Source organism: Vicugna pacos, chromosome X (genome assembly GCF_048564905.1).
Source record: "Vicugna pacos chromosome X, VicPac4, whole genome shotgun sequence".
NCBI classification, from domain to species: domain Eukaryota; kingdom Metazoa; phylum Chordata; class Mammalia; order Artiodactyla; family Camelidae; genus Vicugna; species Vicugna pacos.
This window is the reverse complement of record NC_133023.1, coordinates 7,275,786-7,300,241: the sequence shown is the minus strand read 5'-3', so window position 1 is coordinate 7,300,241 and position 24,456 is coordinate 7,275,786. Positions and strand designations below refer to the sequence as shown.

The 24,456-nt window shown below is 38.9% G+C and overlaps 1 protein-coding gene and 1 long non-coding RNA gene across 6 annotated transcripts in view; one reads left to right on the top strand and one right to left on the bottom strand.

Annotated features, from left to right (window-relative positions):
- Positions 1-24,456, top strand: part of MID1 (midline 1) — a 333,537-nt gene that overhangs the window by 79,862 nt on the left and 229,219 nt on the right. The window contains exons 1-2 of one of the 5 annotated variants that reach the window (XM_072956828.1): positions 5,649-5,726; positions 6,291-6,406. The exons of 3 other annotated variants lie outside the window; for them this stretch is intronic. The gene's annotated coding sequence lies outside the window, so the exon portion shown is untranslated. Of the gene's footprint in view, positions 1-5,648; positions 5,727-6,290; positions 6,407-24,456 lie in introns of those variants that run through there. One more of the 5 variants, XM_072956831.1, reaches the window with a different exon arrangement.
- LOC140691836 (uncharacterized) lies at positions 3,621-5,514 on the bottom strand. Its single transcript, XR_012067482.1, has 3 exons — positions 5,245-5,514; positions 4,122-4,178; positions 3,621-3,736 (listed from the first exon to the last, which is right to left on the bottom strand). It is a non-coding gene; the product is annotated as an uncharacterized lncRNA (long non-coding RNA).

The following is a 24,456-nucleotide window of genomic DNA, read 5'->3' as shown; positions in this document are numbered from 1 at the left end:
GTCATAATAAGGTATTGCAGAACGTTCCCTTTCTTTGCTATTTGAGAAAAGTTGATTTAATTTGGTTGGTTGTTTAGAAGGGCTGAATCTGGCCTGCAGTGAACATACAGTGCCTTTGGCAAGTCAGTGCTCCACATGTATAGGAGGAGGTTCTTATTTTTCACATAGTGGGTTTTCATGAAGACCCTTCCTTTAGTCCTTTCCTCCTCAAATTCCCATATCGCGTCTTCCCACTTTCTGGCCACAATCCTGAATGCCACACACAATCATTACTTTAGCATTAATCATTGATCCCTATTAAAGTGCAGTTCTGGAAAAGGGGGGATAAAATATGGTAATCTCAGGTCGGTTTTTATAGCTTTACATGCCAGAGTTTCAGTCTCTCATCTGAGATCAGGAATTTATAACAAATATAGGAGGAAGGGAGAAATGAAGGTACTGGGCCACAGAGAGAGACGGGGTGAGGTCTGGGAGTAACAACATGAACCAGAAAGGGGAAAAGGGAACCCTGTTGGAAGATGGAGGCCTCAGTATCAACTTGCTCTTATTTCAAAATGTTTCCTAGGTTTACTTATCCCTCCTGTTTTTTTTTTAAACCAGGAGCTTTATAGAACTATCACTTGCTTTTTTCATTCCCTTAAACAGAGCTAGTTTTAGCCACATATTCCTCCGGACATTCCACTCAATTGTAACCTTGAGTATCATTTATTCATAAACTACTTTTCCTAAAAAGACAGAGCACCTAAATTAAATGTCATTCATTATTATATTTTCTTCTGAAATCCCCTTTCGTCTTGAGACATGATTTTCCATGATTCATTTTACAAGTTGCTCCTTTAGTAGAATGTCTCCCCAACCCCAGCAGTGGAATCCGTCTTCCATTTGGCTTTATTTTATGCTGTTCCTATTGCAAGCTCAGCAGATTATGAACAATTGTCTCCTTCCCTCAGTGGACAGGCTTGGAACAACTACCTTTCTCTAGATTCTTAACAGCTGTAAAAAGAACAAAGATTATTTTCAAAGACTAAAATCTTTTTTTTAATAACCCAAGAAGAAAAGAGTGTATTGGGAAGAAATAAGAAAAGAAGGCATGTCTTTGTACTACCTTGTTATTACTTACATTAATTCAGGGTGCAGCCAAGAGCCCAAGACGACTGTCTTGTTTTGATTTTTTTTTTAATTGAAGTATAGTCAGTTTACAATGTGGTGTCAGTTTCTGGTGTACAGCATAATACTTCAGTCATACATATACATATATATATTCATTGTCAGATTCTTTTCATTATAAGTTACTACAAGATATTGAAGATAGTTTCCTGTGCTGTACAGAAGAAACTTGCTGTTTATCTATTTTATATATAGCAGTTAGTATCTGTACATCTCAAACTCCCAGTTTATCCCTTCCCATCCCCTTTCCCCCCGGTAACCAAAAGTTTGTTTACTATGTGAGTCTGTTTCTGTTTTGTAGATAAGTTCAGTAGTGTCTTCTTTTTTTCTTTTTTTTAGATTCCAAATATGCATGATATCATATGGTGTTTTTCTTTCTCTTTCTGCCTTCCTTCACTTAGAATGACGCTCTCCAAGTCCACCCATGTTGCTGCAAATGGCATTGTTTTATTTTTATGGCTGAGTAGTATTCCATTGTATAAATATACCACAGCTTCTTTATCCCCATGACTACTGTGTTGATCTACACATCCTGTTTGCACACAGATCCCTAACATGTCACTCTCTCACCATCTCAAAACATTTCCAGACTAACTCCATACTTTAAGGCTCTTAGTGTTGAAATTGGTAGTCTTAATTTATTTCCAAAGTATATCTTTTCTCTACAAATTAAACAACAGTGTCATGAAATGCTTCATCTTCTAATATCCAATCAGCAAAATCCTAGCCTTTAAAGTCCAAAGTTTTCCAGGCTTCAGAAATTTGGAGGCATTTAAGCAAAAATGATGTTAACGAGGCACAGGTTCTCTTGGCAGGATCACAGTGAACGTTTTCCCTTTTTTGTGCATTTCCCCTGAGTCAAGCTTTAGTGCCTAATGTGCTTGGTTCCACATCTCACATTTGTTTTCTGATAATTTTGCACATTTCTCAAAAATGATTAGGAAATATTTCTATGGATGGCTTTGACTAGATTTCAAGATAAGGAGCTTTTTGGTGAACCTCTTAATCCCTTCTCTCAAAATGTCTGACACTCTTAGAGCAAACTTGTAAGACAAGAGTCCACACATCCTAGATTGATGGTCAAGTCAACACTGAAGTCAAGAGTATAATATATACCTTGAGATAATAATACTAAAAATAGGAAATGTAGGTGGGGCATTTTCTCTGTTAGGACTATATATATATATATATATATACACATATATATATATATATATATATATGAATTTATTCAATCCTCACAACAACCCAGTAAAGAAAATATTATTTTTTAGCCTATTCTTCAGTTAGACAAACTAAGGCTGGGTAAGGAAAGAAACTTGCCCTTGGCTGAACAGCTAGTAAATGATGGAAGAAGGATTTGATTCCAGGATTCGGGAATTAATCACTGTGCTACTCTTCTTTCTCTTTTCATGAACCTCTGTAAATTGCCTGGACACAAGTAAAGATCATAAAGGTCAATTTACTTGTATCAGTCATATGGTATTGTGGAAGGTGCCTCTGGTGGAGTGAGAAAAGCATAGACCTTGAAAATTAGAAGCCCTGATATTGCTCCCTGGCTGGGCCTTCACTTCTTGAGTTACTGTTTCCTTTATCTCCATCAATAATTCCTACCTCACTGAAATGTTGGGAGGACCCCATGTGAATGTGTAGCCAACCCAAAGTCCCTTTGTAAAGTCTGAAGTTAATATGTGTCCATGTATTGGATTTTCTCCATTTATCTTTCTCCCCTTATGCCATATGGCATCCCAGTTCTAAAAATAAGAAAGAAAAAAAGGTGATGGTGGTGCAGTTCTAGAATAACTTTAAATTGAGTGCCAAAGGCACTGGAGATTTATTTTCGAGTGTGTAAGCATTTGTATAAACACTTTCTAGATCAACACATCTTCTTGGGTTGCACTTCAGAGTCCCAGCTGACAGGAGGTCAGTGCCCACACGTGGGACAGGAACATATTCAAAACAGATGCAACCTATCCTCCAAGACCTACCCTCTGGCTAATTCTTTCCCGAGTTCTCAAATGCCATGGCTCTATGCTCAGAAAAGAGAGTCGACATTTTAGGATGGGGTGGGTTAGGTGGAACATTGCTGCAGTGTGCGCTGCACTCCACATTAAAATAAGACCCCATGCAAGTCGAATAGGATTTCTGTTTCTCCATGGGCAGGATACCCTTTGCCCCAGTTATTGTTTCTAATCTTCATTTTACATTCTTACCCTTCCACAGATACATTTTCATAACTTTATCCTTCTGCGTGTAACCTTCACGTTCCACTCAGCCCACTGGCACTTCCCCAAGACATGCTGGAATCATTCCGAAGTCTGTATAGTGCCCTGATACTCTCTGAGAATATTTGATGGGAAGTATAAAGCTTTTGCTTCATCATGTGTTTTTGGTTCCTAAGTTTTCTATGTTAATTTCTTCTAAAGGCCAAGCAGAAGTATTTCACAGAACAATGAAGCATGATCATAGAGTTTTTTATTGGATTGGAGAGAAGGCTCTTAAGAATACACATGGGACAACGAGGTCCTTCTGTATAGCACAGGGAACTCTATTCAATATCTTGTAGTACCTGTAATGAAAAAGAATATTAAAAGAAATATATGTCTGACTGAAACCTTATGCTGGACACCAGAAATTGACACAACATTGTAAACTGACTATACCTCAATAAGAAAGAAAAAAGAATACACATGGGCCCATTTTTTAAATCAATGCCAGAAAAATCCTGGCTAGATGGAACCACAGAGGTCATCAGTCTCACTTCCCACCCACCACTCCTACAGGAGGCAGTAACAGAGCTCCCAGAAGGGGAATCCGTGCTACCCACACACAGGAACAGAATGTCTAGTTGTGCGATTCCATCTCCTCAACTGCTCCTCCTCAATTTTATTTTTGTTCACTAGATTTTCACTCAACAATGTATCCAACCTATTGACACCCTTCCCAACACTTACCAGGTCTTCTGCTCTTGGAAGAAGCGAGCACATTGCCTTTCCTCCTGACAGATTTTGCTGAATCAAAAGAGGGGTTAGCCACTATATATAAAAATAGATTTTTTAAAAGTTTCTACTATATAGCACAGGGAACTGTGTTCAATATCTTGTAGTAACCTTTAATAGAAAAAATATGAAAATGAATATATGTGTGTATATGCATGACTGGGACGTTGTGCTGTACACTAGAAACTGACACATTGTAATTCATTATACTTCAATTAAAAATTAATTTAATTTAAAAAGAGGCTAGAATTAAAAGCAAAACAAAATAACAACAACAAAACCCTGCAAGTGGGACAAAAGTTTAGGAATTTTTTTGCATTTAGAAAAGTGCTATCCTATGAGGGTCAGTCCTAGTAGTTGTTATTAACCATAGATATGAAAAGGATGGGTAAGGCAGTAGAATTAATTAGTGAAAATAAGAGGAAAAAACAGACCTGAAACTAGGGTTGCCAGAGAAAATACGGGATAGCCAGTCCCATTTGTATTTCAGACAAACAACAAATAACATTTTAGTACCATTATGTCTCAAATATTGCATTTGTCTCTGTCTCTGCCACATTTTACCCCCTTTTCAGAGTGTCACGTCTCCTCTCCCTCTCCCTGCTTGTGATATACTTATCATAAAAAAGTATTACTTCCACTAAAGCATTATTCATGGTTTGTTTGAAATTCAAATTGAGGTGGGCGTCTGTCTGTGTACGTGCTAAACCCGGTCATTCTGGTTGAAATGCCCACTGACTTCCTGGAGAAAGAAGGTTCCAGACAAAGTGCCCTGATACCAGACCCTTTCTCATTTGCTTTTTAAGTCGGGGTCTTAGTCCTTCCTGGGCAGGGTCTCCCTCTAATTACCAACCAGAGATGGTGTGAAATCTGCCCGTTACCATGTGAAAGCAGTTAAGAACTGCTGCGGGTGTTCCTACTTAGGGTTACAGCTTCTGCTGCCCTGAGCAGCCCTCTTTGGCTTTACTGTAGCGTTTTCTGTTCTGTGTGTGCTCCTCTTCTGAGCTGTAACCCGGGAGGGCAAAGATAGTGCCTCCTGTAACTAATCAAGACAGTGAGAAGGCCGGAGGAGTGATACCTGTGTTTGCGCTGAAATGAGGAGTGCCTGGTGATGGCAGAGGTGACCCCAAGCACCCTGGACTTAGCCCTCTGAGATTTTCATTTCATGACAGAAACAGCCTAACAGATACATCACAGGAATGTCCAACCAACCAGCTGTGCCATGCCCATACTGCTCCTGGCTGCTGCCTTGGTTGGTGGCTTAACTGCCAGCGTGGTCGCCGTGTGGTCAGGCCATTGCTGATGGCTGTTCTCTTGCTCTCGACCAGGCCCTGGTTCACTCACAGGACTATCCAATCCTCCTAATGATAGGGCTTAATTAGTAAGCGCCTCCACGCTTGCCCCGCCGGCCGCTGGTTGCCGTGGCAATTGACGAGGCGCTGTGACGTCAGTTCCCCTATAAACGGTAGCCGCCGCCCACGGGGGGGGGCGAGGGCGCCGCCATGTTCTGCCCGCACTGCGTCACGCCCGGCGGGGCGGCTCTCCAGGCCCTTGCTTCAGGTGAGGTCCTCTGTCCGATAAACTATTGGTGTCTCTGTCGCCGTCTCTGGGCTCTTTCTTGGGTCTCGAGGCTGGGCAAGGACAGCCCAACATCCCCTCTCGCACAGTCTCCCTCTCACCCCTTTTCTGTCCCTCCTTTTGTCTCTGCCAGTGTGCACCTCTTCTCCCCTGTATCTCTCCGTCTCTTTCTCCTGTAAGAGTGTCCTTGCCCCTCCATCTCTCCCTCTTTTCTCTTTTGGGCTCTCTTCTGTCTCTCTCGGCCTCTTTCTACCTCTGCTGTCTCACGTCCCTCCCCGCCGCCCTGTTGGCCCGTCCCTCCGTCGTCTTCGCCTGCGCTCACTTTTCCTCCCTCCACGCTGCCTCTCCCCTGCTCTCCATCACTCCTGGCCTCTTCTCTCTTCTTGCTGGGCCTGCCGTGCTCCGTCCCTTCCTCCCACCCTCTCCCACTTTCTCCCTTTCTCCCTCCCTTTCCCGTCTGCCTTACGCATTCCTATCGAGGTCACTCTTCAGAGGTGGCATTTCTGAGACTGTAGCGGGGATCTTCTGTGCCATTTGCCCTTCTAGGCTCTGCCATTGGGAACAGCGACATGTTCTGCGAGGTGTTGGCCCAAATCTACACGCCAAACCGACTTAATTTGGGGCTACGGGATCCACCCAGGGAGCAGACTTACTGAAACCAGGTACAGAGGAGTTTCTAGCATCCCATGAGCGTTGATAGGGAGGGCCTCCTTTACAAGGGCCCAGGTGTGTGTTTTTGATGTGTTGGCTTGGTTTTGTAGAAACCAGTTTTTCGAGAATTCTGAGAAAATCTGTCAAATCACTCTTATCCTTGGAGCTTATGTTTGTTCCTAAGCATATTTTTGAAGGGATCAAAATAAGATTTTCATAAGCTTTTTCCAACTTCTTTGAAAATGAAAAACAATATTCTTAGACTGTTTATTTCCCAAATCTGGAGGAGAAGGGCAGAGAGTGTTTTGAGATAAGGATGTGCTTACATATTTGCGTGACTGTATATTTATACACACATATAGATACAATGTAAATTTAATAACGACACATGTACTTCTTCAAAAATATTTCATATATATATAAACTGTATCTGAAGGTGAATCTGTACTGTATACATACCCACAAATTATCTAAAGCCTGTGATTGTATATGAATGCCTGATTACACAAAGAGACTGTTAGGATGCTGTCATGAACCATGGTTAGGGATGAAAAATAAGGAATAAGGGGGTTTCTGATTTTATTTAAAGAGATTGTGCTACTTCTTGGTTTAAGTTTAAATCAGGTTTAAGCACTTTCATTTAAAAAAAAAAGGGATAGCTTAAGTGGCTCTCACAAATAAGAGGAAATGAGCCTTAGCTTCAAGAATTCTTTAATAGCAGGGAAAGGGAGGCAACCCTGGCAAAAGCAAGATAACTAGGAATTCAGAAGCCTGACGTTCTGGTCATGAACAGACTAAGTTCCCATGTCAGCGTGTCTTCTGCTTTTTACCGTATATTCAGGGCTGAAAACAGCCTGGTGACCTTGAGAACAACACTCCACCTCCATCCTCAAACCCCAGCATTTTTGAACAGCTGTATCTTTGGCTCTCTTTGGAGAGGGGAGGGAGTTGGGGTCTTGAACAAAAACGATGAAAAAATCCATGGCTTATGAACATCAAAGGCAAAATGTTTCTCTGCTCTTTCTAAAGAAAAACTCAATAATAGGGACGTTGTGAATTGTTGCTTGAAAAGCAGCCACTCCCTTCTACCTTGAAAAAACCCTCTGATTTAAAACTCTGTGAGAATGGTAACTAAAGACAATTTTAGATTAAGGATATCATAGCTTAACCCTTGCCAGCTGATTTTAATTAATTTATAGTATTTACTCCGTGGTAGAGGTTAGAGAAGTATTAGAAGGCAATACACCTTGACAATATATCTACCTGAAAAATCATAAATAATTTTATATACTTATTTGCAGAAATTTCCTTACCTTTAAAGGCAGAATATTTTGAAGTTTGAAGACTAAGAAGTTTAAACAGCACCTCAGCTTGATACCCACCTATACATAAAATTCAGCAAAAATTCCCTAACCTTGTTAGAGAATAGATCATAGATTTTCTTTTAATGTGTGGGGAGGGGGAAGGGCATACAGGGTAAACAACAAGCAATAAGGACAGAGGGGAGCTAGGATGTAATTGGTGTGTCATGCTCGTCTCTAAATCCTTACTATGTCTGATGGACTTTTGGTGGAAAAGAGGGGAAGAGATACCAGATACCAAACAGAAGTGACCTTGATTAGCAATTGACCCCTGAGTTCACACGAGCAAAGAATCTGGGAATCACCAAAACTTGTTAATTGAGATCCAGTTGACATAAGGTGAAATGCACAGATCGAAGAGCCTGTTAATAAGTGTATAGGGCCACGTAAGCACAACTCCAACCACTAAAACATTGTTCTCAGCCCAGGAAAATTCCCTCGGGCCCCTTCCCATAGGCCATGGCTGTTCTGACTTTGCCCGCCATTTGATGGAATCAGGCCTTGTGTGCTCTTTGTGTTTGGCTTCTTTGTTTGACATAATGCTTTGAGATTCACCCATGTTGTTGCCTACGTCAATTTTTGTTCCATTTTTTGGCTGAGTAGTATTCCGTTGCAGCAACCTACCACAATTTATTTATGCATTCACCTTTGATGGGTATTTGGGTTATACAGTTTGGAGATGTTAGGAACAAAGCTTCTCTGTAACATTTGTGTGTAAGTCTTTGTGATGACATGTGTTTTCATTTCCCTTCACTAAGGGCCTAAGAGAATTGCCGGGAACGGCATGAGTGTATGTTTACATGTACTAGAAAATGCAGAACAGTTTTCCAAAGTACTTGTACTGTTTTACACTCTCACCAGTCGTGTGTGAAGATTATTCTGGTTACTTCACATCCTCACCAACATTTGCTGATGTCTTTTTAATCTTTACCATTCCAGTAACCATAAAATGGTACTTTATGGTTTTAATTTACATTTCCTTGATGACAAACAGCAATGGTAAAAAAAAAAACAACAACTTTTTTTCTGTACTTATCAGTGATTCATACACTTCCCACTGTAAAAATTTGACATTTTTTACCCATTTTTACTGGGTTGATTATCTTTGTATTATTGAATTATAGGGGTACTATATATATTCTGGATATACTTACTATGTCAGATATGTATGTGTGGCGATAGATAAACTATTTTTTCTGGTCTATATATCTTGCCTTTTCATTTTCTTAGCATATCTTTGGGCAGAACTTTTAAATTTAGATGAAACACAATTTTCAATTTTTTGTTTATTACTTTCATTTCCTCTATTAAAAAATATTTACTCTATGGTTGTGAGATGTTTGAGTCCAGTTTTTTTTCTAGAATCTTTCCAGTTTTAGCTTTCAAGTTTAGGTCTGATACATCTTGATTTAATGACTGTGTAACATGATGTAGAGGTCAAGGTTCATCTTTTCTGATGTGATTTTTCTAGTTATTTCAGCACCATTTGATGAAAAGACTGTGCCTTTCCCCGTTTAATTACATTGGCTCTCCTTTGTTGAAAATCAGCTGACCATATATGTGAATATATTTCTGGGTTCTATTTTGTTTCATTGGTCTCAGTCTCTCCTTAAGCCAAAAACAAACTGTTGACTACTGTAGCTTTATAGTTTTCAAATAAAGTGGGATGAGTTCTCCAACTTTGTTATCTTTTTAAAGATTGGCCATTCTTGTTCCTTTGTATTTTCATATGAATGTTGGACTCAACTTGTCTGTTTCTACGAAACAGCCTTGAGGCTTTTAACAGGAATTGCATTGAATGTACAGATCAATTAGAGGAGAATTGACATCTTAACAGTATTGACTCTTTCAAGCAATAACTGTGGTATATCTATCCATTTATTCCTATCTTTTAAAATATCTCTCAGCAGTATTTTAGTTTGCAATCTAGGTCTTGCATATCTTTAGTTAAATCAGTTCCCTGTATTTTATTCTGTTATATAAGATATGATTGATTTTTATATTAATGTTGCATTCTATGACTTTGTTAAATGTAATTATTAGTTTGAGCAATTGTTTTGTAGTTTCCTCAATTTTTTTGTATAAAGTCATGCAGTTTTTAAAAAAGGATAGGTTTGTTTCCTTTTAAATCTTCATGTCTTTTATTTATTTTTCTTGCTTTATTGCCCTGGCTGTAGGTCCAGTACATGGTTGAATATCAGTGCTTAGAGCAGACATTTTTGCCTTGTTCCTAATCTTGGGAGAAAGTGTTCAGATATTTCACAAGAAAGTATGATGTCAACTGTAGGTTTTTCCATAGATGCTCTTTATTAGGTTTAGATAGTTGCCTTCAATTCCTGATTTATAGAGTTTTACATCATTGAATGGATGTTGAATTTTATTTATAAAATTTCTTACCTGTCTTCATTGAATTGATCATATGGTTTTTCTCCATCTTGCTATTAATGCTGTAAATTATATTGGTTGGTTGGTTTTAAGTCTTAACCTTATATACCTGGTTGTGATGTCTTACGCTTTTTACATGTTGCTGGGCCTGATTTGCCAACATTTAGTTCAAGACATCCATGCCTATCTTCATGAGGGATATTGATTAGTGATTTTATTTTCTTAGACTATATTTGCTTTCTCAGTTTTTTAAATCAGATTTCTGCTGGCTTCATGAAATAAGTTCAAAGAACATTTCCTCTTCGTCTATTTTATGAAAGTTTGTAAAATTGGCAGTATTTTTTCTTTAAATGTATGATAACATTGACTAGTAAAACCCTCTGGGCCTCATGTTTTCTTTGGGGAAAGAATTTTCATTTCAATTCAGTTTATTAAATAGATGTAAGACTATTAAGAATTTCTGTTTTATCTTGTGTCAGTTTTAGTAATTTGTTTTTCTACACAGCTGTCCCTTCCAACTAAGTTATCAAAATCATTGGCATAAAATTGCTTATAATGTTACTTTATTTCTTTGATGCCTGCAGAATGTTAGATTCTGATATAGATGATTCATGTTTTCTATTTTTCCTTGATCAGTATTGCCAAAAGTTTGTGAATTTTATTAGTAGGTTAAAAAAAATCAATTTTTGGCTTTGTTAAATAGCTGTTGTTTATTGGCTATTTTATTGTTTACTGCTTTTATCTTTTTTTTCCCTTCCTTCCATTACTTTGGGTTTAATTTGCTGTTTTTTAGCTACGTAAGGTGTAAATGTAGATCACTGATTTTAAACTTTTCTTCTTTTATAAACATTTAACTCTACAAATTGCCCTCTAAGCAGTGTTTTAGCTTCATCTCACAATTTATGATACATTCAGCTTTCTTCTCCATGCAGTTCAAATTATTAATTTTCCTTGTGATTTCTTCTTTTACTCATGGATTATTTAGCAGTGTGTTTAGTTTTCAAATATTTGGGGCTTTTTTTTAAAGACCTGATTTTTTTTTTTGTCTAATTGTTTTTTATCTGCTCCTTAAAAGGAAGTATAAAAATCTACAACTATGAGCATGGATTTGTCTTTTTCCTTCTTTAGTTCTGGCATTTTTTCTTCATTTAATTTGAAGCTATCTTATTAAAAACATACGCATTTAATATCGTTACGTCATCCTGACAATTTGCCCTGTCATTATGAAATGTTCCTATAGCAATATTCATTGACTATCTTACGTGAGTGACATTAGTATAGCTCTGCCAATTTTTTATGCTGAGTATTTGCATGGTATATCTTTTTCTGTCTTCTTACATTTAGCTTTTTGTGTTTTTGTTTAAAGTCATCTCATCTACACAGCATACAGCTTTATAGATCTATATATATTAGTCCAGTCTGACACTCTGCTTTCTAATTGGGGTGCTTGATCCCTTTGTACTTAGTGTAATTATCAGTATTGTTAAAAGTAGGTCTACTACCCCGCTATTTGTTGTCTATTTTTCTTCTCTGTTTTTGATGTTTTCTTATGCCTTTATTGCCTTTTGAGACTAACAGAAAGAGTAGTTATTAATAACTACAAGTATTCTTTTCATCTCAAATATTTTCAAGATTTAAACTTAATTTTTTTCTTGTCTACCTGTGTACTTGAGACAGTGCATAAATTAAAATTGTATTAGTCACATATAGATAACAAACTTCAACACTAAGGAGCAAAGTAATAGAGTAATTGTTACTCAGATTTTAACCATGTTTAAATTACTTAGATTCCAGTAAGATGTGATTTTTTTTTTCCCCAAATATCTGATCTCAAAGATTGGTTGGTTGGAACATTTCTAATTTCCTAAATCTGGGGTGGGCATCATATGCTTTGCTTTGATGCTTCTTATAGAAGCAAAATAATTGTTTTTGAGATTAGATCTCAATTTTTATTCCTATACAATTAAATTTCCTCATATTCTTCCCGCCATGTATAAAGCATGTAATTTAAATATTCAAAAATCACGTGTCAGGATTTGCATTCAAATCTGGCTATCCTAATGACAAATATTTACTAAGCTAATTGTGTTACATTTTGTTAGGTGCAAAATGTTTTTTTTTAATCTAGAGAAACATCTAGTGTCTCTAAAGTGCTATTTCTAGAAATAAAAGAATTCCTATTGTACAGTCTTTTAAAGCGTTCATGTCCAAGTTCTACAACATTTAGAGTAAGTCGTGCTTTGAAATTAACAACTTGAACAGTTGAGTGATTTAGAAAAACCATTACTTTATTAATAATCACAAGTACCTTTTCACAAGGTAGATTAGGATAGCACGTGGGTTCATTATTCTAGCTCCATTTGCAAAATGTGAAAGTTAAACACTTAATTTTTAAGTTGAAACTGTTTTCCTTTTCAGAAGGTCACAAGATGGCATATATTTGGATGGACACAGTAATGGCTTTAACTTTTTTTTCAGTTTATTTTTTCCATTTATACTCATGACCTAAGGAGGGTTTAGCACTCAGTAGCCAAGGTTTAAGAATGTACTGTTGATCCACGCGGGTGGTGGCTTTGGAATTTGGTCAGCCTCTGGTTTAGCCAGACAAAGAGAAAGGAAGGTGATCGCATGCCTAGTGCTTGTTGTTGTTGGAAATGTGACCCTCCGCTTTTGAACGGTTCCCAGTTTGTCTGCAGGAGCAAGCCCTCGTGACACAGGAGAGCAGTCAGAGAGGACAGTGAGTGAACGTGGATGACAGAAGTGTCTGTACCACTCATTCATTAGGGACTCACAAAGGGGCATAGAAAGTCTGGGCTTTTGTGAGGATTGAAAGCTTCATATCAAATGTCTGTCGGGTAATTTAATTACATGGGCATGGTAGGAATGACACAGTGGTTACATTAATAAACTGAAGCATTAAAGAATAATAGCCCAGTTATTGCTGAATTATGGGAAACACTCTGCCTGTTCATTCCTGGTGATATTAGAAGGGAGAAGGAGGGGGCTTCCCACTTTGCACTTGCGACGCATAAAGAAACAGTTTCTTGCCTCTCCAGACCTGTGGAAAACCTGGTACGGTGGAAGGTCCAAAGTCGTACCCAACAGCATAAATCTTGCTTTATTTAAGATGCTTAAAATATCATAAGCTAAGTCTGTTTTTATGGTGCTAAGTAAAATTGACTTGGGCCAGACATAGCAGTGAGCATGTGCTGCACAAACATCTCCACGTCGCCTTTCCAGCAGATCTCAGTCCTGAGAATTCCCAGTCGTTGTCCTGGCCCTCTTGTTAATAGAATCCATTTTATACGATCACAAGCTACGAGGTTGGTAGCTTAAAATTAGTAACCTATTATTTAATAGAAACTGAAGTAGCTTTTCATCTTCACTCATCCCTTCTGGCAGACTGGAAGAAAATGCCTTTTTTCACTCCTATAGGAGCAAGGGAAAAGGAACAGACATTTTATTTCATATCATTTTTCAAAAAACGTTTATTGAACTGTGCCAACACTGTCCCAGGAACTGTGATGTGGAAGAGGAGAGAAGAGATGAATTAAGATGTGGTCCTTGATTTCAGATTCCAATAGAGGAATTTATAATTTAGCAGCCGGCCACCTACTCTGATTTAACCCATGAAGATTTCTGTGCGTAAATTCTTACAGTCTTTATCTGGTGACCCGAATTTCTTCCTGGGTTAAAAAAATATATATGTTGATGAATTTTAAAGATCTGTCCCAACTGTAAAATTCTTTGGGCCTATAAATTTGGAAAAATGTATTTCAAGGAGAAAGTAAACATTCTGCTTGCACAGAAACCAACAACAGTTTCTGGAGAATGGTCCAAAAAATTACTAGTTGGTAATACAAATTATATCTTGTGCTTGGGGGTTTTAGGGAAGTCTTTGCCAACTCAAATTTGATCAAACCAAATGACAGCATTCGAGGGAGCAGATGGCTTATTTTTTTCAACTAAACTAGAGTGGTCTGATTTCATGGATAAAAAACAAGTTGAAGTGCCCCTGGTAACACTTTAGCAAGCAGCCCATTTCCCCGGGGAAGCCGACACTTTACCCTCATAGAAGTCACCTCTGCCGTGATTCTTTAGATCAGTGGTTCTCAAGTTGAGTGTGCAACAGAGTCACATGGAAAGCTTGGTAAAACACAGATTGTTGGGACTGAACATCAGAATTGTGATTCTGTAGGACTGAGATGGAGCCTGGGAATCTGCTACATTTTTATCTAACTGCCCCCCAGCTGTCGCTGCTGGTTTGGGGACCACACTTTGAGAAGCATTGCTTTAGACAGAATGATGATGCTCTCACGTGTTCAAAGAAGTTGCAAAATCCTCTCTACTTGAGCCAGATTGACACATAGCTCTGATGAGCAAGTTCTTCGTAATTCACAAGGCAGTTTGAAAAGAATAATGAACTAGAAACAGCATAAACCTTCCTTCTGCCATGTAACAGAGACATGCCTTAAATGGAGATTGGTTTGCAGACCTAGTTCTTTGTGTCAGATCTTCTGAGCGTTCCATTGGCACCCAGAAAGGAGTCTTGTCCCATTTGCTAATTGTATTCCTTCTCACTCCCACTGTCACGTGCTACAGGCACAGAAGACGAATCTGACCATTGCCCACTGGTTCCTGTGGAGCCACAACCTTCAGAAAGAGTCGAGTCAGCAATTCCTGGCTCCTTGGCCCACACTAACCACAGTTTGGCCACCAAAAATGTGGGTCAGCGAGTTACCAGAATGCCAACGTGTACTGGTTATAAGGATCAGGACGCTCAAGTTGGAAACATGTGATGTTGCCACAGTTCTTAAGATGGGAAATGAGGGCAAAGGTAAACCTTGCTGTTCTTGGATTTGGTTCTGTTATGCCACCTCTTTCTAAAGCCAACTGCTGCTTACACGAGGTTATTTTTCTCTCATAAATTCTGCCAGACGGTGGTTTCATTCAAGTAGGCTTGGCTGTTGAATTTTAGTCACATGTATCTTTATTATTCTGTTCTTTTCCTCAGAGAAAGAAATACTCAACTAAACTTTATATTGCAGACTGAAGACCCAAAATCCCTGACCTGCAATCTTAACATAACTCATAAAACCTGCAGTGTTAAAAATGCCTCCTTTTCTGCCTTGATTTTGTCACAAAGTACAAGTAAATAATTTGATTTAAATGTTGACTGTTTTTCTCTCATGGGGAATTAGATTATTAAATAAGCTTCTAAAAATAATGAGAATTCTTTTAATTGTATTATGTGGGACAAGAAATTTGTAAGAAATGACAGATACTGCTTAGTTGATATCCAGAGAGTATCTGGTTCTGGTTTAAATGTCTAGTTGAGAAATCAAGCTTAGATAAGACAAGACTGAAAGAAAAATCTCAGAATATGTACTTTATCATCTAGTACCTTGCTTACAGACCTTTATCCACAGAGGCTTGAAAACACATAGTGGATTTATTTAAACTTCTTCATTGTTCCACTAAGAATCAAGGAGGCTAAATTCTAGAAATAGAGAACATACTGAGTAACGATGAAACCATGCAGGAAAGAAAAAAATATTTGCGTACTTGGCAAGGTTTATTGACTGTTTGGTACAAAACATTCTTCTTTTTCGAAGAGTATTAACCTTAACCATGCCATGTGGTTGTGTCCATTAATATACAAAGGTGTTTTAAATTCACTTTTAATATTGAATATTTAATATGGTAAAATATATCCTAAAAATAACTTTTTTAAAAAATTGCACACATGCAGCTTTATGCCTATGGAATAGAATACATGTGTCATTTTTACGTCAGACCTCAGAGAATACTATTGCATTCACTTTGCTTTCCTCAAAATCAAATCTCTTAAGCAGAGTGTTTTCTAGGAAGGCGCTTGTGGAAGTTGAGAGTCTGGACCTCTGGGTACGAGGAATTAGAGCTTTGGTGCCGGATTTTATGTGCTGGGCTTCTTGAAGGCCCTGAAGTGGAAGTGGTTGGATTTCTAGATAGAGGTTTGGCATCCTCAGTGTCACAGTTATGTCGTCCCTGGGAGGAGAAAGAGCTCTGCTTTCTTTTGTAGTAAGATGAGAGGGTTTACCCACCCTGTGGGGGGAGGTGTGTCCTGAATCACTTATGTGGTACTACAGATTTTGAGCTCCTAGCCGCCACCTCACAACCGTGAGGCTCTGGGAGCAACCCCCACAGAAAGTGGCGCTCCTCATTGGTTTCGTCGGCCATCTCCAGCGCAGTTTGCCGACAGACACTCAGATTGCACCTGCCCCCCCGATTTTTAAAAATTAAAACTATTTTAAAAATTAAAGGTATTTTCTCTAGAAGGCCATACTTCATTAGTTAAAAACAAACAATGGAATCCTATGATTAAAACTCCAAAGTCAACAAGGTGACTTCAGAGAACAATAAAACCACAAAGTGGACTCGATGGCAAGAAGGAAAACTCCTCTATTTTTATATTTTCCTACAGAGAAATAAGTACTAAGAATCTGTTTGAAAGTCCGAGTTCCAATGACACCCCATTCATGAGGCATTTTGGGTTTTCCCAGCTGGAAGTGATCTTACCGTCGTCCTGTGAACGGAGGAGCACCTAGGCCTCTCTCACTGAATTATGCTATTTGGCTGCATGTTCTCAAGGTCCTTGGACATGTCTTATCTCCTTTCTTAGACTCTAAATAAGCTCCTTCAGCAAGAGCATCATGTTGGACATCCCTGTGGTCCCCAGGAAGGCCAGCATCTTATTCTGACAGTGCTCCCAACTACACACTGAATAAGCATATGGATGGGACAGGCTACACAATCTACAGAGCCCTCTGCAAAATGAGAATGCGGGGCCCTTTGTTTAAAAATTATTAAGAATTTCACGATGGCGATTGCAGAGCATTAAACCGAGCGTGGGATCCTTTAAAGCACAGGGCCCTATGCAAGCTGGCCACACAGGTGTATAGCTGAATGGATGATCTCTTAATCATTCATGTACCCAGCCAAAGCCATGGTTTTCCGTTGTCTAGTCATAGCTCCAGCTTTAAAACAAACGGCAACAACGAGAAAGAAAAACACACTAGGCCAGGAGACGAAGGTTTTTGTTTCCTTGAAACAATTATATTTTGTCTCTTTTACTCGTCACTTCTGTTTAAACAGATGATTCCTTAATATCTCACTGATTAGCAGACATCATTGAAGATACTCAAGCCAACAGTATGCTTTTTACCAAAAGTCCAATCAGCATGCAGTGTGCTTCAGCTGTCTCCTTTTGCTGCCCCTTAGTAATTTTTAGCTGTTTTTTTTTTTAAATACAGGTACTGGGGATTGAACCCAGGACCTTGCGCATGCTAAGCTCTACCACTGAGCTATACCCTCCCTCCTTTTACCTGTTTTAAGTTCTAGGTAGTTTAGATATTTTGACTGTGGATCCAGAACTGGTAAATGAAGTAAAGAAACTACTCTTTTAATGAAATACCACTGTTTTCCTAAACTTTCTCAAATGACCCTTTTAAAATCAATTTTTGGCCTTACTGTGTATTTCTCAGAAGCCTGGGAATGCCAATGTGATATGTGTGTTTTGTAACAATTCCTGTTATGATTTTTAGTAGGGGCATCACAGAGGGTCGAATAAAGCTGAATGTCATAGCATCCTTCATTCTCGAGTGAAGCTTGTTTATACAAGTCTGCGAGAGGAGCGCTCTACAAAAGGAAAATGGGAATGCAGAATCTACCCTGGAAAAATTCAGCCTCTAGAAATGTGGTCTTGTCCAGATAGCGAGAAAATAATTGTCTCCAGGTTTGATGAAGGGTTTATAGCGCTAACATTTTAGGATGAAATACAGCTGGTTTCAAATTCCACTGTCAACTCAGAATCAAGCTAATTTCATGTGGTTTGGGGTTTTGCAACTACTTTTTTGCAGAGCACTTCTCAGAACTTTGTGTTCCAGAAGCACCCTTGAGCTCCCTGCCCCCCCTCCCCGCCGCCCTCCAAAATTACTTCAGCCCCAGTAGGAAACTTCCTGGGCAGCATTACTGATTCTCCCCAGCAGAGGGCACCATTACACCTCCATCCATTCTTTATATCCTCAACTTCAGCAAACCCCTTTAAGAGATTCTTTAAATCTTCAATCTGGACACAGTCTTTCTGATAAGGTTGGGGGCGTGGGGGAAACTGGCAAGAAAAGGACAGTTACACTTTCGAGAAACAACAGCTTCTGCATTTCTAACAAGGGCTCACAGTGTCGCAGGGTGCTGTGGGGATTCATCCTTAGAAAAACTGAATTCGAGGTATGAATTGGGCTGGGTTTCTGACTGCCTAGCCTCCCTTTGTTCCTGTCCATTTTCTGAGCTAGCTCTCCAGTCATCTCAGAAATTCTTTTTCTGCTTAAATAAGTAAATAAACAATAAAAACTAGCGTGATAAGATAAATTTAAGTTTCCCCATGAGGGCTGATATTCATTAACCCTGCAGCTTAAACTACAGGTTGTTTCTCAACCAGGGAAGGTGTTTTTGCTGCCTTCGAGGCTGGTTTGGTGGGAGAGAACAATTGACTAATTCCTGTTTGTCTTAGATTTTTATTTACCCCGGGGGCATGGTCCTTTGTGTACTTGAGGACTATTGTAAAGATTTATCATCTCTAGTTGATTAATAAATAAGTGGTCAGCATTACTAAATATCCGGATCATATAGTATATACCTAATGGAATTTTTGAGACTCCAAATTCACATTTGCTTATATAATTTGCTATATGTTTATAATAGCAGCATGTACTTCAGTGGGATAAGCCAGTGGAGTGTACCCTTTTATAGGACAAAAGAAAATACTGGAACTAGAAGGAGCTTTTGAGAAATTTATGTCGCCTTTCTCCCAACTCTGGACAAGAAGCATCACCTTTGATACGATTTTACACAGCCATGTGCTTACTTTTAAAATTGTACCTGGCATAGGATAAAATATTTTTCGTAACCTTGCATTTGCACAGAGGTCTAAAGATACGGCCGAAAAACTCTGTGGGTGGCAATTTGAAAACATTTCTCTGCATAATCCCTGAAATAGCAAGCCTGTGCCCTACAAAAGTATTCTGTTTTGAGTGCAAGACAATCAATTTGGCCTTACTTTTCAGAAAGATATGTTTTTAGATTTAATCTCCTTTGCCCAAGAAAGCAATTCTTGGTTTTTGCCAGCATCGTATGTTAAGGAAGTCTTTTGCCCCCATAATCGTTATATTTCCAAGTTGAATTTGGGTGATAGGAAATTTGATTCTGTGTTTGGGGCACTGAATGACCACGGAAAACATTTGTCGATTGATTGATGTTGTTGAAACATTAGCAAAGAAGGCTGTATCTTGAGATCTGGTAAGCCAGAAGCTCACAGAAATATACTTTATATGAATTTGTCTCCAAGGTTGGAACATACAGACCTTTTACATCTGTTATTACTCAGTCCTTTGTATACGGTATTGGATTAATTACTCTCTAATTCACACTGTAGAAAGCTGTCCTTTAGTTCTGACTACAGAGAAGTGTCTCTATTCGTATGCATATGTATATAGAAAATACCGTATTTAACACGAGAAAACCTCAACATCTAACTTCATTTTTGAGGGGGAGAAAACCAACTTTCCAGTACGTGCCAATTAAATTAGCGTGTTAAAAGTTGCAATACGCACTGTATACACAGGAGACTATTGTGTCTTGATTAGATAAAATTAGAACAATAAACACTTTTTTGAATTTGTCATATTTTAATGATAGAATTTTATTTAGTGAAAGCTTGGCATTCTCTGTATTATCACTAATTGCTTTAGTAGCTTTTTTCCCCCTTAGATCTGACGATATTGTTCCCTTATGCTCACGTCTTGGCAGGCTCCTTGGATAGCAAATCTTTCAAGCCCTACCAGACATGGTTTCATTTTTACCCTCTTTCCAGTATGTTGGGAGTATTATAAATGAGGTTATTGGCATGTTACCTGTGACTGACTTTTATCCTTGGCTCTCTAGAAACATGAGATAGTTAAATACTCAACGCTGCTAATACAATGGAAACGCAAACCATGGTAGAATGTTCCAGGTTCAATTAACAAAGATAGATTGCTCATGAATTGTGTGCTAGTTCCACACAAGATCTCAGCAGCTGTCAAAGAGAGGGATTCTTCTTTTGAGCATGAAGGCCCTGTGATCTGTGTAGATTCCCCAGCTCCATGGTCACCTTGCTGAGGGCTTCTTTAGAATTGAGGGTCTTTCATGCCATCACCCATCAACTTCAAGCTGAGCTTCACTTGCAGAAAGGCATGTTTCTCCCGGGCTGGGCTGCTGGCATGATGATGAGTGTTTCTGGGTGTTTACTTGCTGAGGACTGGCACAAAAGAAGGCTTTCCCTTCCCCACTCCCCGAATTGTACTTTCATTTTCTTCTAAAAGTAGTCTTTTCAAAATGCAAAGAGAAAGCATCTTGCTCTGGAATCTGTCAGAAGGAATTCTGCCAGAGCAGAAAATTCCGAGTGTTCTAAGTACAGTGGTGCCCCTGGGAAGAAAGAATGGTTAAACCAGGGCAGTGCCTATGGTAGTAACTGGAAACTGGGCACTTCCCTCCCTCTGCACTCCAAGTCCTGTTGTCACAGGGTGCAAAAATGCCAACATGAATGATGACGTTTTTTTCAGAGCTTGACATGGAGATGAATGCAGATGTGATAGGAAGAATTAACCATTTCCCTCTTTAATCACGAAAAGACTGAATGTGTCCAGGAAGAGTGGGTCCCCATCGCCCCTGGCCCGAAACTTACTAAATGGACCATCTCAACTAGTGAACTTTAAGTCTACATATTCATGAGATCACTAGATGCACTGGAGACAAGATTCTAAGTGAAAACCGCCAAATCAAGATTCTGTATTTTTTAAATTGAAGTATAGTTGATTTACAATGTTGTTAGTTTCTGGTGTACAGCAAAGTGACTCAGTTATACATATAGATCTGTTCTTTTTCATATTCTTTTTCATTACAGGTTATGACAAGATAGTTAATATAGTTCCCCGTGCTATACAGTAGGACATTGTTGTTTTATATATAGTAGTTAGTACCTGCAAATCCCAAACTTCTATCTTATGCCTCCCCACCTTTCCCCTTTGGTAACCATAAGTTTGCTTTTCTATGTCTGTGAGCCTGTTTCTGTTTTGTGAATAAGTTTATTTCTGTCAATTTTTTAGATTCCACATATAAGTGATATCATGTGGTATTTGTCTTCGTTTGAGTTCACTTAGCGTGATAATCTCTAGGTCCATCCATGTTGCTGCAAACGGCATTATTTCATTCTTTTTTATGGCTGAGTAGTATTCCATCATATAAATATACCACATCTTCTTTATCTAGTCATCTGTTGATGGACATTTAAGTTGTTTCCATGGGTTGGCTATTGTAAACAGTGCTGCTATGAACATTGGGGTGCATGTGTCTTTTTGAATTAGTTTTCTCTGGCTATATGCCCAGGAGTGGAATTGCTGAATTATATGGTAACCCTATTTTTAGTTTTTTGAGGAATCTCCATACTGTTTTGCATAGTGACTGCACCAAACTACATTCCCACCAACAGTGTAGGAGGGTTCTCTTTTCTCCACACCCTCTTCAGCATTCAGATTTTGTATTTTTAAATTAAGTTGTTGAGGTTAAGGGAATATAGTGAATTCTTCTTGAGTAACACAAACCTAGAACTTTCTTAAGAAATCCTCTGTTTTTCTACATCTTCTCTATCCCACCACCACTTTTTTTTTTTTAGCTAAAGTTGTTTTGAACTTGGACTTGTTGTTGACATCACCTGGGAGACGTGGTCAATCACAGTAAGCCCACCGTCAGTTTCAGATGTAGTACGTCTGGAGTGGGGCCTCAGAATGTCATCTGTAACAAGTTCCCAGGTGATGCAGCCACTGCTGATCTGGGGACCACACTTTGAGAACCACTGAGCTCCAGTCTCACCATACAGTGGTCTCTTGTTCTGTCAGCCTTGCAGAAGATTTCAGCTGATCTGAGAGAATAATTTCCAATAGGAATCCTCCTTAACCCCTCACCTGATAATTAGAATGAAATGAAAAAGTAAAGCAACCAAACCTTACATGATTTTTTTCTCCAACCTAAAAATGTATCCAGTGGTTTCCTGAAGAGAAAGGGGACATTCCTCATTCTTCCTCTTCAAAGTTTCTTGTAGTTTCTTTCCTCAACAACTGTCTTTCAGAACTCCAATGTTACTGAGGCACTATCCCTCTATAGAAGTTTCCTGAAGAAGAAATCGAAGACTTCTCCCTATAATCTAGGCTAGAGTTGAATCTTGAGATCGCATGTTGTCACAGCTGATAATCCTTGAAATGATAATTCAGATACCAACTTTGAATCTAACAAACTGAATTTGAAGTACATTAAATCAGAGTTGCTCAGCCTTGGCACTGTTGACATTTAGGGCTGGTAATTCTCTGACATGAGAGGTTGTCCACGGCGTGGCAGGACTGTGTGGTGGCATCCCTGGTCCTGGTCTCCACTCATCAGGTGCCAGTGGACCTCCATCCCGGCTATCACAACCAAGCATGTTCCATACAGCGTCAGATATCCCCTCCAAGGTAAAATCACTCCTGGTTGAGAACCACTAAGTTAAATCATTCACAAAGTCATTGAAGTGTAGAAAAGAAAGTGAAGGTACTTTCATAAGGACATGCTGCTGTAACTCAGTTGAACTTCACTTTCAGTGCAAATCTTCATATACTCTCTACTGCATCTTGACCCTTTGCCTCATCAACTCAATGATCCTAACATTTACTCTTTCTTTTTCTGTCCCAGAAGGGAAATACATGAAAAGAGAAGAAAACCACAATTTAAATACAGTGTTATTTTATTTGGGGCCACTTGAAAGAGGTATGGCCTGAATTCCTAAGCTCCTAATATTGTGTATGGGATCAGTATGGTTGGGAGTGTTTAAATCACGTTTCACATCACGTACAGCTCGATGTGTTTTATTAATTTATAATTATAGGAGTGGTTTGTTGGACTTTAATAGTCATTGTAAAAGCTCAAACATCACAGGAGCTTGAAAGAAGTCCATTAATAATTTGAAACTTGTCAGACCATTCTGGGCATACACTGAGCTCTGAAGTTCCTCTCGCTAATTTAATAGTTACTTGGGGGCTTTCTACTTACGACGATACAGAAAACTCTCGTTAGTGGACTGTCACTTTCCTTGACAAGAAGACTGTTGTTCATCCTGGCTTCTTAGAGTGTCATGAAAATAGCTCATTAAAACACTAGACAGTCTGACGTAAGGTAGGAAGGGTGCTGAAAGATTGTTCTGCGTAACCCATGTGCTCTCGTCTCTCCACTGCTTTGGGCCTGGGTCAGGGACTGGGGCTGTGGGGAAGAGGCGCCACAGAATCATCACTGAGAGGGAGAAAAGAGGAAGAGCTACTTAATGAGTTGAGCAGTCACCCGGAAGTTGGGGACATGGCTGGTTTGTCTCCCATAGTTAGGGTGACAATATTTCCAGAGTAGAATCAAGGTACATGGTTACTTCTGGATGTGAAAAGCATCTGGCAAAGGGAGATTGGAAGCCAACCTATTATAATTTTCCATGATATTTATGTGGATTGCATAAGAGGACAAAAGAGGAGAATATAGAAAATCGTTACTCTCCCACACATGGCTACTGTGATCAGAGACTGGGTGTCCAGTGCCTGAGAGTGATCAGTGATGGATCAGTGTTTGGTGGGGGGCGAGGAATAGAAGGAAGAAGAAGAGGAGGAAAGAAGGAAGGAAATTCAGAAAAATGCCCTGTTCTCCTCCAAAGTAGGGAATGGCCTGGCTAGAAACTCTTAAATAACTCTCATACAGTTGGTGAGATGGCAAGTAAATAGACGTTTTAAGGAAAGTACTTCATCATCTGTATAGAAACATCCATAAAAATATATATCCTATTACCGGTCAGTCCTACTTCTAAGAATTTATCCCAAGGAAGTAACTGGGCAAATTGCTAACATGAATATGAGCTGATATTGGTAGTAGGAATCCATATTATAGCCAAAAGACTGTAAACCATCTAAAGGGCCAACAAAAGTGGATTGACTGAAATCATGTAAGGTGTATACACAGCCATACAGTGAAATATTATATAGCAGTTAAAAATGATAATGATACTATAAAAGGACAGATTATGAGTGGTATATGTAGAATAATCTCACTTTAAAATATTTTTATATTTAAATGGAAAAGCTCTGGAAGTTTACACAATAAATTGCTACCAGTGATTGGAAGGTGGGCTACCTCCTAAGTTGTTTTCATTTACTTCCCTGGGTTTTCTAGTAGTTCAA